Below are 17,216 nucleotides of genomic sequence, written 5' to 3' on the forward strand. Positions count from 1 at the left end.
ATTCTTTGAAAAGAAAAGAGAGTGATCTCAACTCCACCCTTTTATTGGAATAACAATTCTCTTTAAATGTCCTAATAGCAAATTGGTTTCAATTTATGAACAGTAAACGAAGAACATACTACAAATGTAGAAGAAAAAATGGACATTCTGAAGTATATAAATCAATATTTATATATTGATCTGAAAACAATTACAGCAACAATGCATTTAAGCAGCGCTAACCTTGTCACATAATAATTCTGGGTAAAAAGGGACTTTTACTTTGCAGAACCAAAACCCCCAAGAATTTCCAGTTCCAAATCCTAATTCTTTTGTGGCTATTACTAACTGGGGAAGACCAAGGAATGCAGAAAATGTCTGAATGGACTTAAAGATATTAATTATTACATATATACCCCAAAAGATCTGATTATTAACAGAAAATTTGACTTTTGCCTCTGATTTCATACAGAAGAGGAAGGTGAATTTATAACTAACTAAATAATTCAAAAGTTGTTCTGTGGCCATTTCTTGAAAGATTTTTCTTTACATACTTTATGTGATTTCTAAATATGAAGTTTTCGGCGTCACAATGCATACAGCTCTGTATTCGCCGCCTTTTATTCTTAACTGGGGATTTTGTATTTGACTATGTAATATCATTAAAAATATTATACTTTCTTCCCTCGTGTTGGGGATGTAATTAATGGATATTTAGCTCATGGCAACACCCAAGAGATTTTAGATTCATTAAGAAAAGGCTGAATCTTGTGTCTGTATTAATATCTTGTGAACGTGTCTTATCATATTTGTCTGAGTTCTTGCCGTTCATTTCCTTGTGATAAGGTTCCTGGGCAGAGCAAGTCTTCGGAAGTTAGCCCACAGGGCTGCCTGGCAAGTTTATTTTGGGAAGGAAATAATCAATTTAGAGCTCTTACTGAAAGAGTTCTTATCGAGCTCATTTCCTCGGCTAATGCTTCACAAGCTAATATTACGGGTTTAGCAGCAACTTCAAAGGGGCAGCTCTGTGCTTTGTAGGTTTCATTAATGCAGAATTTCTCCAAGGGCACGGAGTGTTTGTCATTAACATGACTACAATCCACAGACTTGCAAACATAGGTCATAAAAGCTGTAGCAGAAACCTGCGCTGCTGCAGCTCCAGATCGCTGTGGTACTGCCGAATTAATTGGGCTTGGGTTGTGGGATGGAGTGGGGAAGCAGTACTACGCCCACAGTCTTGATTTGTCTGTACTCCTCTTCTTCATTATGGCTCAGTGAATTGAAAATAGTGATTGATCTTACCAGCAAGGTAGTCAAAAGCATGTATAGACAGCATCTAGCACATACCCGCCCAGGTAACAATAGCACTTTGAAATTCGGAACCTTATCTACACAGAGATGCATTTAACGTTCCAGAATAGAACAACAGGAAAGAAAGCCTGGGCATGGCATGCAAAACACCTGAAGGAAGGAAAGGAGGGAGTTTCAAGGCAAGAGGCTTGATTCTTCTGAAGATTTTTAAATTAGAAACATGAGTGGTTGGCTACCATTGCCAAGTCAAGATATTTTCAAGTTCATTTCTAGGCATTGCAGTCTGGTTGTCTTTTGCCCCAACATACTAGAATATTATTTTCCTTTATGATGTATTTGACTAGACTCCTGGGGCAGGCTGCTCTCTGTCAGGCAGCCTAAGTAAACTCCAGGGAGACATGAGGAGACAGTTTTAATTAAGTGCTATCTGTTCTTGTCTCCTATCATTGCCCACTTGAACACTATTCCATTTCCATTCCTACCTACCACTTCAGGAGGGCTTCCTTCCATCTGCAGATGAGACATTGCACCAGAGCCTGGAAGACAGCTCAGTTCCCAGGCCCGAGAGGCTTTGTGGACGCTCCTGCTGCAAATGGGCCACAGCTGCTCCCTGGCAATGGCTCTCGTGTCCAGAGTGGGAAAACCAAAACATCCCTTGGAATTTGGAGAGCTCTATAGGAAAAATAGGATAAAAATACAGAAATTATAAGAAAATCATTAGCAGTTGTTTGGTTATTTTTCTGTGTCAGTAGACTTTTGCTTAATATTTTAGATATTTGAGCAGTACTGTAAAAAGCTTTTGTTTAGTTCTTATTAAAATAGCTACATTAAAAATAGCCAGTTGAGCAGCTAGGTTTCCAGAGTAGGAAAAGAAGAGAGGAAAATGATACAGAAACTCTAAGCTAAAATAAATCCTAGTATCCAATTTAAAGTGCATAAAGAAAAGAGATAGATCATGAGGCTAACTTTTTTGTCTTAGCTAGCTATCAAAATACTTCTATGACTAATATTTGTTTAGAGCTCAGAGGGGAATATTTTAAAATATTTTTCTGACTAAAACAAAAATTGTAAAACACTAAATAAAATCTCTGATGGATATTAAAACAGAAAATCAATTTTTATTTTTTAAAGCATTTTATTATTTTATATTTCCATACAATCCTTTGAAGGAAGTATTTGGGGAGAGGTGTTTGTACACTCAGATGTCATAAAACTGAATTGTAGTATTTCGCAAACCAAGCCAAGTTATTTTACTGTGAAAGTAACGCAATGGCAGTTTTTGAAGAGGGAATATAAAATGAACTTATTTTTTTCTAATAAATTAAAAAAAGTCCCTAAACCCAAATATAGTGCAATGTTTGATGATTACTTAGTCTATGTAAGTTTAGTAATTGTTTAATTTAGTGATCCCATATTTCATGGTGTTCTGTAGGCTGAACTACAGCACCTGGATGCTCTTTCTCCTGAACACAGCACAGGGATGGATACAGCTGCCTGTTTCTCAGGCTCTCTGTGTCAGGGACTCTATTAACCTCACGTGGCTTGTAAGGAAATAATAGCCTTAAACAACAAACTCCAAGCACTTCTAAAACAGCCAAGGGAATTTGACAAGAATTTTTCCATTGGATCCAGTGTGTGGGTTCCATCCTGAGGTTCCTCAATTCTTTCAAAGTTTTTTACTTGCCTTTGGGTTTCATTTAAGTCTGAGTATCACCTCCATTTATGGACTCTTCTTGTTTTATGTTTATACAAAATTATCTATTTTTAAAGATGTAGTTATTTTCTGCAGCCTCTTTTCTTCTGCTTTTCTTGTTCCCCTTCTTTCCCTTTTCTTTGTTTATATCTTTTATTCATTTTCTTGGAGTTAGAAAATGACTAGCTTTTATCCTATCTTGTCACAAAGTGGCAATTTATCTGTATCTAAGGCTTCCATGGAGGTAGGGGACAGCAGAGACAATGCATAATTTATGCCCAAAATGGAAATAACCGGATATGTATTTTTAGAAGTGGGTATGCATGTAATTTTTGTAAAATCTACCATAGTATATATTAGGTTGTTATAGAAATTGCCATTTTTGTAGGTAAAAAAGCCAAGTATTGCCAATTTTACATGGCTCCTATGTCACACCTTCATTTATTATAGATGCTAAGAAAATGTCTATTGTTTTTTACTTCAATAAACTCCCCAAATTTAAGCATCTATTTTGAAACAAACATACTTAGAATCCTTCCCCTCCCAGCTTCCTGCAAAAACCACACAAAATATAATTAACATTGCTTGAGATGTCTAATTCCCTGATGCACCACTTCACAATTGCATATGGTTTTTCTAAAACTTCAATTGCTTTCAGTTGCTACTCTAAATGGAATGAAATTCACAACATCACTTGCTGACTTTAGCTAAAGTTTATTACCATAATGCTGTTGGAAAAGCTGAGCCCGTTTTGCAGTGAGGTAACTGTGAAGGCTGTAGCTTGCAGGCTGGCTGGCCTGAGGAGGCTGCTTTTCAGCATCTTAATGAGCAATATTCAGTTTTCTCCCCTGTGGTTTTCATGATTCATCAGTCCCTTCCGGACTCTGGATCAAAACCATATTTTGCCAAGAGTTCTGTTACACCCTGCTCTTGTTCAGTAGGGAATTGCTCCCGGCAATGTTCTTTTTTCCTGTTAACACCTGTACCAAGCTGTTGAGGAAATAGTTTTCAAAGCAATCCTTGGAGAAGAGATTCTTGTCTTTTTAATAGGAAGAATATTTCTTCCAAATGGGAAAGGCATTGTTTATAAGGCCAAAATTACTCATAGTTTCATCTAAATATGTAGTTTTAGTTATATACATAAGGTTACTTATTATAGTGGAAAAGTTTCATGGATATATCACACCAAAAATCTACCTATGCTGCAATAGATTTTCTATCATGTTTCAATGCATTTATCACAGTAATTCATGAGTCCATATGTCTTCTATATTGTAATGAGAAAAGTTAATTTTTAATATTCTATAGATTGGTATTCGGTATTCGAAGGTGCTAGCTTATTCCAAAAACTTATCTTGAGAACGTTCAGAAAGTAGTTTGTGAATGTATTCTGAGTCCATCCATCCATCCTTCTATCCATCCATGTGTCATCTATCCCTCATTCTGGATATTCTCTATGTAGAGATCTTTTGAGACTTCCAGTACTTGTAGAAAACCCATCTCACTGTCTGTCAGTTGGAGGAAAGGGGGTTGACTGGGAGATAGAGGTTAAGATAACATGGGCTCTTGAAGGATATGGATGGTGAAACTTAGAAAAGGAGAAATAAAATAAAACACAATCCCCTATTAAAAGAAATCCCATCTAAAAATAAGGATTATTTCAATTTTACATTTACAAACAGGTGTGATCTATACTACAAAGGCCCTACATAGTTATTTTCCTATGGAAACAGCCAGTATGCAACACAAATAAGCCCTCTTACATCTGTCTCTGTTTTTCTCATCTGAGGTGAATCTTGGTGACAGCTGAAGATAAAAGAGGGATGTTAAGAAGAAACAAAGCACCCAAATCAAGGTCTATACAGTGGAAAAATCAGAAAATAATTAATAATTTAGAATGAAAAATAAATGTAGTAGTGCCTCTTATGGGTGGTTTTCTTCCTATGGTTTCAGTTACCCTCAGTCAACTGTCATGTGATGACATTATTATACAATAAGACATTTGGGAAGACAGGGGATGACAGAGAGAGAGAGAGAGAGAGAGAGGAAGACAGGGAGAGATTGAGAGACAGGTCACATTTATATAGCTTTCACATAGATTGTTAGGATTTTCCTAAATATTATGGTTCTTGTTAGTCTCTTACTGTGTTTAATTTATAAATTAAGCTTTATTATAGTTATATACATATTCAGAAAAGAACACAGTATTGTAGAGTTTGGTATCTACATCTCTAGGCATCTGCTATGGACAACTTTACATTAAAATAAATAGAAAAATAAGATAAAAAGAGAGGTTAGATTGAATGACAAGGAATATGAGATTGATTCAAGAAGGAAAAATATGGACTCAGTATTGGATTTGAACTTACGGTTCACAGGCAAAGGATTCAAATATATATATATTTAATTGTCAAGTGGTTCTTAGCATTTTCTTGACAGTTAAATAGGATAACAGATGAGAAGATGTTAGGATTTTGTCTGAACTATAAATAGTACTCCATACTTATTAGATCCCTTGCTGTGTGACTTTGGCATAAGTCTTAGGACTTTGAGAAAGCTTTTGTCAATGTGACTGGACACATGGTAGTCTAGAAATTACACTTAAAGTGAGCACACGATAGCTCATTAAGTACACTTAATAAACCAATTGTGACCTTGGGTTTGGATTGCTAAATTCAGACTTTTAGAGCCAAGTTCAGACACACCAGTAAGTACCACTATTCAGTTATCTTACACTGGTGAGTGTGTACTTATGGTATATCAGATGGAGGGAGAAGCAATCCCAAGCATTTTCTCTCCTTGCTCATAAGTCTGCATCCTTCATATTACTCAGAGTGGAGAAGAGAGGGCAGGGGGAGAACTTTGCAGGAAAACCCTGGTTCATTTACAGCTGTGGACTGTGATGCTTTTCCTACCCCACCAAGGTAGGTTTCTCTGGTTCCCCATAATTCACAACACATAGATGTTGCTTTAACAGTAAATTGAATTACCTGAAATTTTTTATGTGTGTATATTATTGTCCTAAATATACAGAAAGTATGTCTTCCTAGGCTTTCTCCTTGCAGTGCTTATCACAGAATTATGCATGTTATGTGAAAATGTATTACAAACACACTCTCTTTATTCCTTCTAACTTGATGATACATATATTTCTAATTTTCAGTTTCATTTAAGTTTTCCTTCTTGTTTAGAATTAGCAGTTGGTGCACTTTATCAGTTTATTTTAAAGAATCAACATTTTGGATTAATGTGTATTACTGCATCTATTTTTATCAGTATTTTCTTTCATTTTATTAATTTTATTATCCTATTTTTCAAAGATTGCTTATTGTTGCTTTCAAAATTTCACACTTGAATGCTAATTGACTTACATTTATTCTTTCTCATTTAATCATGACCATTTTTAACTGTGACATTGTCTCTAAGATCAGTTCTGTCTGTCCACTTAAGTTTTTTTTTAAAGAGTTCTCATTCTGGTATGTTTCAGTTCTGTTTTTCCCTTATTCTTTTCTGGCCAGAGAAGGAGGCCATCCACACTCCACTTTAGGTAATTTATTCGAAATTACGTTTCTGTCCTTACATGTATATTCTAACTGAGGCGTAACGTTTTGCATATTCCCCAGATTCTTAGCATACTCATATTTACTATTGACATTTACTTGTGTCCTCAAGGTACATTATTTTTCTGAGGCGTAAACTTGGAGTTTCTATGTTATGAGACTAGAGGGCATGGAAAGAGTAACTTGAAAGTCAGTAGGCCCGGTTGTCCACTGATCCTCATATAACCTGTGGCTACCCCAGGGCTATCAGGTATGCCGGAGTTCTTAGTAAATGTGGAGAGTACAAGGGATTACCAGTTGTGTGAAACGATTCATAAGGGAAATTATATCCTGCAGCTTTTTTTAAGTTGAGAGAATAAAAGCATTCTTGGAGTTGTATATATGTGCTAACAAATACATTTATTTTTTTATTTTTATTTTTATTTATTTATTTATTGTTTTATTATTCAAATGTGCATACAATGCTTGGGTCATTTCTCCCCCCTGCCCCCACCCCCTCCCTTACTACCCACTCCACCCCCTCCCTCTCCCCCCCACCCCCTCAATACCCAGCATAAACTATTTTGCCCTTATCTCTAATTTTGTTGAAGAGAGAGTATAGGCAATAATAGGAAGGAACAAGTGTTCCTGGTTGAGATAAGGATAGCTATACAGGGCATTGACTCACATTGATTTCCGGTGCGTGGGTGTTACCTTCTAGGTTAATTCTTTTTGATCTAACCTTTTCTCTGGTACCTGTTCCCCATTTCCTATTGGCCTCAGTTGCTTTTAAGGTATCTGCTTTAGTTTTTCTGCGTTAAGGGCAACAAATGCTAGCTAATTGTTTAGGTGTCTTACCTATCCTTACACCTCCCTTGTGCGCTAAAGCTTTTATCAGGTGCTCAAAGTCCAATCCCCTTGTGTTTGCCCTTGATCTAATGTCCATATATGAGGGAGAACATAGGATTTTTGGTCTTTTGGGCCAGGCTAACCTCACTCAGAATGATGTTCTCCAATTCCATGCATTTACGAGCAAATGATAACATTTCGTTCTTCTTCATGGCTGTATAAAATTCCATTGTGTATAGATACCACATTTTCTTAATCCATTCATCAGGGTTGGGGCATCTTGGCTGTTTCCAAACTTGGCTATTGTGAATAGTGCCACAATAAACATGGGTGTGCAGGTGCCTCTGGAGTAACCTGTGTCACAGTCTTTTGGGTATATCCCCAGGAGTGGTATTGCTGGATCAAATGGTAGATCAATGTTTAGTGTTTTAAGCAGCCTCCAAATTTTTTTCCAGAGTAGTTGTACTAGTTTACATTCCCACCAACAGTGTATGAGGGTTCCTTTTTCCCGCATCCTCGCCAAAACCTGTTGTTCGTGGTGTTGCTAATGATGGCTATTCTAACAGGGGTGAGGTGGAAACTTAAGTGGTTTTAATTTGCATTTCCTTTATTGCTAGAGATGGTGAGCATTTTTTCATGTGTTTTTTGGCCATTTGAATTTCTTCTTTTGAGAAAGTTCTGTTTAGTTTGCTTGCCCATTTCTTTATTGGTTCATTAGTTTTGGGAGAATTTAGTTTTTTAAGTTCCCTATATATTCTGGTTATCAGACCTTTGTCTGATGTGTAGCTGGCAAATATTTTCTCCCACTCTGTGGGTATTCTCTTCAGTTTAGAGACCACTTCTTTTGATGAACAGAAGCTTTTTAGTTTTATGAGGTCCCATTTATCTATGCTATCTCTTAGTTGCTGTGCTGCTGGGGTTTCGTTGAGAAAGTTCTTGCCTGTACCAGCTAACTCCAGAGTATTTCCAACTCTTTCCTGTATTAACTTTAGTATTTGTGGTCTGATATTAAGATCCTTGATCCATTTTGAGTTAATATTGGTATAGGGTGATATACATGGATCTAGTTTCAGTTTTTTGCAGACTACTAACCAGTTTTCCCAGCAGTTTTTTTTGAAGAGGTTGCTATTTCTCCATCGTATATTTTTAGCTCCTTTGTCAAAGACAAGTTGGTTATAGTTGTATGGCTTCATATCTGGGTCCTCTATTCTGTTCCACTGGTCTTCATGTCTGTTTTTGTGCCAGTACCATGCTGTTTTTATCGTTATTGCTTTGTTATATAGTTTGAAGTCAGATATCGTGATACCTCCAGCATTGTTCTTTTGACTGAGTATTGCCTTGGCTATTCATGGCCCCTTGTGTTTCCATATAAATTTCACTGTAGATTTTTCAATCTCTTTAATGAATGTCATTGGAATTTTGATGGGAATTGCATTACACATGTAGATTACTTTGGGGAGTATAGACATTTTTACTATGTTGAGTCTACCAATCCATGAGCATGGGAGATCTCTCCACTTTCTATAGTCTTCCTCAATCTCTTTCTTCAGAAGTTTATAGTTTTCCTTGTAGAGGTCATTCACATCTTTTGTTAGGTTTACACCTAGGTATTTGATTTTTTTTGAGGCTATTGTAAATGGAATTGTTTTCATACATTCTTTTTCAGTTTGCTCATTGTTAGTGTATAGAAATGCTAATGATTCTTCTATGTTGATTTTATATCCTGATACCTTGCTGTAGCTGTTAATGATGTCTAGGAGCTTCTGAGTAGAGTTTTTTGGGTCTTTAAGGTATAGGATCATGTCATCTGCAAATAGGGATATTTTGCCAGTTTCTTTACCTATTTGTATTCCTTTTATTCCTTCTTCTTGCCCAATTGCTCTGGCTAGGATTTCCAGTACTATGCTGAATGGGAGTAGAGATAGTGGGCATCCTTGTCTGGTTCCTGATTTTAGAGGGAATGGTTTCAGTTTTTCTCCGTTAAGTGTAATGCTGGCTGTACATTTGTCATATATAGCTTTAATAATGTTGAGGAACTTTCCTTCTATTCCTAGTTTTCTTAGAGCTTTTATCATGAAATGGTGTTGGATCTTATCAAAGGCTTTTTCTGCATCTATTGAGATGATCAAGTGGTTTTTGTCTTTGCTTCTGTTAATGTGGTTTATTACATTTATTGATTTTCGTATGTTGAACCACCCCTGCATCCCTGGGATGAAGCCTACTTGGTCGTGGTGAATAATCTTTTTGATGTGTTGTTGAATTCGGTTTGCCATTATTTTGTTGAGGATTTTGCATCAATGTTCATTAAGGAGATTGGCCTATAGTTCTCCTTTTTGGAGGTGTCTTTGCCTGGTTTTGGGATAAGTGTAATACTGGCTTCATAAAATGTGTTTGGCAGTTTTCCTTCCCTTTCTATTTCATGGAACAGTTTAAGGAGGGTTGGTATCAGTTCTTCTTTAAAGGTCTGATAGAATTCAGCAGAGAAACCATCAGGTCCTGGACTTTTCTTTTTGGGGAGACTCTTGATTGCTGCTTCACTTTCATTTTGTGTTACAGATCTATTCAGGTGATTAATTTCCTCTTGATTCAGTTTTCGATGATCATATGTATCTAGAAATCTGTCCATTTCTTTTAGATTTTCAAATTTATTTGAATATAGGTTCTCAAAGTAGTCTCTGATGATTTCCTGGACTTCCATGGTGTTTGTTGTTATCTCCCCTTTTGCATTCCTGATTCTACTAATTTGGGTTTTTTCTCTCCTCATTTTAGTCAGGTTTGCCAGGGGTCTATCGATCTTGTTTATTTTTTCAAAGAACCAACTTTTTGTTTCATTAATTCTTTGTATGGTTTTTTTGGTTTCTATTTCGTTGATTTCAGCTCTTATTTTTATTATTTCTCTCCTTCTATTTGTTTTGGGATTTGCTTGTTCTTGTTTTTCTAGGAGTTTGAGATGTATCATTAGGCCATTGATTTGGGATCTTTCAATCTTTTTAATATATGCACTCATGGCTATAAACTTTCCTCTCAGGACTGCCTTTGCTGTGTCCCATAGGTTCCGGTAGGTTGTGTTTTCATTTTCATTGACTTCCAGGAACTTTTTAATTTCCTCTTTTATTTCATCAATGATCCATTCTTCATTAAGTAATAAGTTATTTAGTTTCCAGCTGTTTGCATGTTTTTTGTCTTTACTTTTGTTGTTGAGTTCTACTTTTACTGCATTGTGATCAGATAGTATGCACGGTACAATTTCTATTTTCTTGTATTTGCTGACTTGCTTTGTGCCCTAGGATATGATCTATTTTGGAGAAGGTTCCATGGGCTGCTGAGAAGAATGTATATTGTGTAGAGGTTGGATGAAATGTTCTGTAGACATCAACTATGTCCACTTGATCTATTCTATATTTTAGATCTAGGATTTCTTTATTGATTTTTTGTTTGGATGACCTATCTATTGATGATAATGGGCTGTTAAAGTCTCCCACAACCACTGTATTGACATTAATATATGCTTTTAGGTCTTTCAGGGTATGTTTGATGAAATTGGGTGCGTTGACATTGGGTGCATACAGGTTGATGATTATTATTTCCTTTTGATCTATTTCCCCTTTTATTAGTATGGAGTGTCCTTCTTTATCTCATTTGATCAATGTAGATTTGAAGTCTACTTTGTCAGAGATAAGTATGGCTACTCCTGCCTGTTTTCGGGGGCCATTGGCTTGGTAAATCTTCTTCCAGCCTTTCATCCTAAGCCTATGCTTATTTCTGTCAGTGAGATGGGTGTTCTGTAAGCAACAAATTGTTGGATCTTCCCTTTTAATCCATTTCGTTAAGCAGTGCCTTTTGATGGGTGAATTAAGTCTGTTAACGTTAAGTGTTAGTACTGATAGGTATGTGGTGATTCCTGTCATTTAGTTGTCTTAGTTGTTTGAAGGTTTGATTGTGTGTACCTAAGTTGAAGTTACTCTTTACTCTCTTGCTTTTTCTTTTCTTGTGGTTTGGTGCTGCTTGTCTTTTCATGGTTAAGTTGGGTTTCACTTTCTGTGTGCAGAATCCCTTGCAGAATCTTTTGTAATGGTGGCTTTGTGGTCACATATTGTTTTAGTTTCTACTTATCATGGAAGACTTTTATTGCTCCATCTATTTTGAATGATAGTTTTCCTGGGTAGAGTATCCTGGGGTTGAAGTTATTTTCATTCAGTGCCCGGAAGATCTCACCCCACACTCTTCTTGCTTTTAATGTTTCTGTTGAGAAGTCTGCTGTGATTTTGATGGGTTTACCTTTGTATGTTACTTGTTTTTTCTCTCTTACGGCCTTCAATGTTCTTTCCCCAGTTTATGAACTTGTTGTTTTAATGATGATATGTCGTGGGGTAGTTCTATTTTGGTCTCTCCTCTTTGGTGTCCTGGAGGCCTCTTGCATCTGTATGGGAATATCTTTCTCTAGATTTGGGGAATTTTCCATTATTATTTTGTTGAATATATTATGCATTCCCTTCGCTTGCACCTCTTCTCCTTCTTCGATGCCCATAATTCTCAAGTTTGGTCTTTTGATGGATTCATTGAGTTCTTGCATTTTCTTTTCACAGGTCTTGTGTTGTTTAATTAATAGTTCTTTGGTTTTTCCTTTAATTACCATTTCATCTTCAAGTTCTGAGATTCTGTCTTGTGTTTGTTCTATTCTGCTGGATTGGCCTTCCGTTTTGTTTTGCAGTTCTGTTTCGTTCCTTTTTCTGAGGTTTTCCATATCCTGGCTGGTTTCCTCTTTAATGTTGTTTATTTTTGTCCTGAGTTCATTTATCTGTTTATTAACCATGTTCTGTTTTTCACTTTGGTGTTTATACAGTGCTTCTATGGTTTCCTTTATTTCTTCTTTTGCTTTTTCGAATTCTCTATTTTTTTTTCTTGGAATTTCTTGAGTGTCTCCTGTACATTTTGGTTGACCCTATCCAGTATCATCTCTATAAAATTTTCATTGAGTACCTGTAGTATGTCTTCTTTTAAATTATTCTTGTGGACTTCATTGGTTCCTTTGGCAAAGTTTATCTTCATTTTGTTGGAGTCTGGATCTGAGTATCTGTTTTCTTCATTCCCCTCTGGTTCTTGTACTAATTTTTTGCTGTGGGGAAACTGGTTTCCCTGTTTTTTCTGTCTTCCCATCATTGTCTTTGGTGTTGTTACTGTCCCTGTACTGTGTGTAATTAAGTATTTTCTAGCTTGTAATAATAACAATGGTGATATTTAGAATGGAAGGATGAGCGGAGATGGAAAGCAAGATGTTAAAGAAAAGGGAAAAACAAATAAATAGACAAGAAGGAGAAAACAGAACAAGGAATCAAGACAAGAAAGTTTCAAAGGTATAAACAGGGAGTGCTAGTGTACTAATCAACAGTAAGCTGAACAGGCATTAGAGAGACAGAGAGAGGATTGAAAATAAAAAATAGAAAAAAAGATAAGAATAAAAATAAAAAATAAGTAAATGAAAGAAATATATATACATAAAAATAAAATAAAATAAAATGAAAAATAGAAAATTAAAAAACAAAAAACAAAAAACCAAAAAACCTCCATGTTCAAATGCAATGAAGTTTCAGTCTTAATAATCTGGGTGTCCGTCTCAGTCTCCAATCCTGGAGATAGTGGCTCAGATGTTGTTCTGTAGTTGTCTCAACAAAGGGGATGCATAAAGTGGAACAAAACTACACACACACACACACAAAACCCACCAAGTGTCCCAAGTTCAAATGCAATACAGTTTCAGTAAGTTTTTCCGCATGCAGGTGCAATTCGTTTGTTCTCTCATCAAAGGTAGGAAGAAAAAGAGAAAAAAAAAAAAGGGGTCTGGAGACAGTTCTGAGAATGGGATCTGTGGCTGTGGCTTGCCTGCCCACTGCTGTCAGCCTGCTGTTGCTGGAGGCGTTGTTTATGCAGATCTCTGGAGTGAGCTTAGCACTCACCTGGCCCTGCAGGCTTTGTTTGTTCAGAGTTCTCCTGTGCGGGAGCCTCTGCTACAGGCTTTCCCCTTTCCAAGCACACTTGGAAAGGTGACACTATACCTGCATTCTCAGGCCTGTGTGTTTTGTTACAGTTCATGTAGGAAGTGAATCTTCCCCCCTCTCCTGTGTAGTTTTCCTCCCACTGCCACTTTTACAAGCTTTCCTGCTCCTGATTACTGGGCAGTGCTGCTGCTCCTGCCAGCTGCCATGTTTGTTTACAGTTCACGTGGGAAGTGGGTCTTCCCTCCTCTCCTGTGGAGTTTTTCTCCCTCCGCCACTCTCACAAGCTTTCCCATTCCTGGTTGCTGGGCATGCGCCCCCGCTCCCACCAGAGCCTCTCCTGCCCACCCAGCTTGTTTATTTACAGTCCCAGGAAGGATTCCCTTCCCTCAATCTTTGGCGCTCAGTGCGCCCCACCCTCTTTCCCGTGCTTCTTTATTGTTCTTATTGCTTATTAGTCAGTTTCTCTTTTTTCCCCGGGTGGAGGTTGTTCTGTCCAGGGGGCTATGTTGCTCTGGCCCAAGGTACTGTGGTACCGCGAAGCTCACCTTGTCTGCATCTTCCCAAGCCATCTGGGCATGGGCGACTGGCAGCCTGGGGGCCCTCCTTGTTTTTCCGTTTAGTGGATATTCTCTGCACCGGCTGGAGGTGTGGAGGGGTCAAAGTTTTGCCTCTTCTTGGTGATTTTGCCTGCAAAGTGTGTCTCCAGCATTTCTCCAAGATTTCACTATAGGAGGCTCGCTTTCTGCTTCCTCCCTCTAGCCACCATCTTTGAATCCAACAAATACATTTATTATAATTTCCTAAGTTTATATGTAGCTTCTTTTATTTTCTCTGCAAAGGTGTAAGTGCTCCAAAGCAGTCTCAACAATGGTATTATGGTGAATATTTCCTTATTTTCAAACTCTTTGTTTCCTTGATGAAGACCTATGTGATTGGTAAGGTCACATATGAAGTTTTGTTCCTCAATATATTGTTTCCAATTTACAATATCTTTGAGAATTTTACCTTCTAGCAATGTGAAATACCTGTCTTTTATTGTTAATTATTGAACTTGGCCTTGAATTCTACTTGATCTGATTTAATCATACTGCCTTTCAGTTTTAACATAGTAGTATACTTTTATCAGTAATTATTTTACATATAATTAAGATATGGTTATTTTGGTAATTGACAGTTGGATTTTGTTTTAATACTAATTTTAGTGTTTGCCTTTAATGAAAACTTGAATGTAAACATTAATATCTTTTGAAAATAAACAATGTGTTTAAGTGGAAGAAAGTCTAAAGATATGAAAGGACACACAGTGAAAAAACCTGTCTCTTGGTCTTGCTCTCAGCTCTCGTTTTTCCCTTCTAGAAGCAGCCACTATGGTCAATTTCCTATACATATTTCAGAGATCATATGTGACTATAGAAGCAAGTGTATTTTTCACACACATACAGAGTTCCTATGTTTTCCCTTTTTCTCTACATATCTAATTTTAGAGCTTTTTCCTTGTTAGCATATAATATTTTCTTTGTTCTTTTAAATGGCTGCATAGTATTGCATTTTGCATGCAGGCACACTTTATCTTACTGTTCCACTAATATGTGTTTAATCTTTTGATTTTAAAGTTTTGTAGTGAATAACATTATATGTAGCCCATTTTTCACATTGCTAATGTATTTATAAAGTTCTATAAGTGAAATTATAAGATCAGAAGACATTTGAAATTTCCTTTTGAGGAATTTATTGTTTTTAGTTCTTGAGTATATAATGAACCATAAATTATGAAATTCAAAGGAAATGATAGAATAGGCAGAATAATTCCTCTTCTCCCAGACAAGTATGTCTGTATTCTGACCTCCACAATCTATGCATGTTACTTTGTAAGTACAAAGTATGTTATACAGACTTTGCCTGCGTGGTTAAAGTTAAAGATATTGACAGGGTGAGATTGTCCTGGATTATTTGAGTGTGCCTTGTCTAACCACAAAATCCCTAATTGGACAATGTTTCCTGGTTGCAGTTACAGAGAAGGAGATCAGGTGGAAGGTCAGAGAGATGTGATGTACTGATGCCGGAGATGGATGGAGGATCCACATGGCAAGGCGTACATACAAGTGGTCTCCCCTAAAGCCTGCAGAAAGACACGAGGTCCTCCTAACACCTTGGTCTTATCAGTCAGACTTTGTCCCAGCAACTGCAGCAAAATAAACCCATGTTGCTTTAAATTCCTAAAATTGTGGTAACCTGTTACAGCAGCAAAAAGACTAATACAGGGAGAAAAGAAAAGAGAAAATCTCCACACGCCTATTCACTGAGTGAACTTTGCCCTCATCATACAGAACAGCTTCCTTCTGCTCTCACAGATCTTCTGCATATCCCCAAGCATTTGCATATCAGGTGTTATGGAGCTTGAGGCACATATGCTTTCCTTTTTAACCCTGTGAAATTCAGACGTGTCTTACAAGCACACATTCGAGGTGCTACCAACTTAAGACTACGGTAAGTTACATTGTCTGTCTGAGACCCTCTAAATTAAATCACGTAACTCAAAAATCTGCTGGTGTTTTTGAACCTCAGCGATAATGTAAATGAACTCCAGAAACCTGTTGGAGTAATGGCTTTTGGGTAAATTCTTGGGAATTACTTTTCTGTCTCCGAGTAGTGTCTAGTTAGAGAGAAACCAGTTTTCTTGTCATCTCTCTGAATGATGGGTTTAGTTTCCATTTCCCTGTGTTCTTTTTTTGACTTTACTTCTTTTTTATTGTAAAAAAATTTAATTAGGATGTATTCATTATACAGGGGGAATTCACAGTGACCATTCCAATAAGGCTTATATTGTACATTGGTTACATCACCCCCATTGTCCCTCCCCCACAAACCCCTCCCCACCCCACTTAAAGCAACTGCAGGAGATTTCTTTATTCTATTTCATACAAGTATATGAAGTCCATCCACCATATACCCTCACCTTAATCTCCCTCATTCACTCTCACCTCTCCCACAAGTACCCCACCCCCATTTACACTGTACATAGTTTATAGTCCTATCTTTCATTATTAATATTTAGGTTGGTGTTCAAAGGGGTGTCTCAATGAATCCCCGCTGTGGGTATGCTTTATTCTTGTCCCTTCAACCATTCAATTACTCTCCCTTACCCCTTTACCTCCTACTCCCTATTTTTCAATGTACATCCTTATATCCTCTACCTTCACATCCTACAATCTTACTGATGCTCTGTCATTCTCTTTTCCTTTCCCTCTCTCCTTGAGTTCCATAGACTAGTTCCACTGTTACAAGCATGTTCTACATATGAGATTGTATATGATCACACTTATTTTTGTGTATATGTTTATCTTTGGACCTATCTTCCATGTATGAGAGAAAACATGTGGCTTTTGTATTTCTAAGTCTGGTTTACTTCACTTAACATGATGTCCTCCAATTGCAGCCATCTACCTTTCAACCACATGCCATTATTCCTTATGGCTGAGTAATACTTCATTGTGCATATGTACCACATTTTCTTGATGCATTCATCAGTTGTAGGGCACCTGGGTTCTTTCCATAGTGTGGCTATTGTGAATAATGTTACAATGAACATAGGAGTACAGGTGTCTCTACTGTATTTTGACTTACATTCCTTTGGGTAGATGCCCAGGAGCAGTATCACTGGATCATATGGCAGTTCTATCTCTAGTTTTTTGAGGACTCTCCATACTGATTTCCATAGTGGTTGGACTAATTTGCATTCCCACCAGCAGTGTATAAGGGTTTCTGTATTGCCACATTCTCACAGCATTTGTTGTTGTTATTACCCTTGAATATGGCCATTCTAACTGTGGTGAAATGAAATCTAAGTGT

The 17,216-nt window shown here is 37.0% G+C and overlaps 1 long non-coding RNA gene across 1 annotated transcript in view; it reads right to left on the minus strand.

Moving 5' to 3' along the window:
• Positions 1-2,080, minus strand: part of LOC141410900 (uncharacterized) — a 39,931-nt gene extending 37,851 nt beyond the window's left edge. The window contains exon 1 of the long non-coding RNA XR_012435706.1: positions 1,777-2,080. This is a non-coding gene — a long non-coding RNA (uncharacterized lncRNA). The remainder of the gene's footprint in view (positions 1-1,776) is intronic.
• Between the last annotated feature and the right edge of the window lie 15,136 nt (positions 2,081-17,216).

This window comes from Castor canadensis, chromosome 9 (assembly GCF_047511655.1).
Source record: "Castor canadensis chromosome 9, mCasCan1.hap1v2, whole genome shotgun sequence".
Classification (NCBI taxonomy): Eukaryota; Metazoa; Chordata; class Mammalia; order Rodentia; family Castoridae; genus Castor; species Castor canadensis.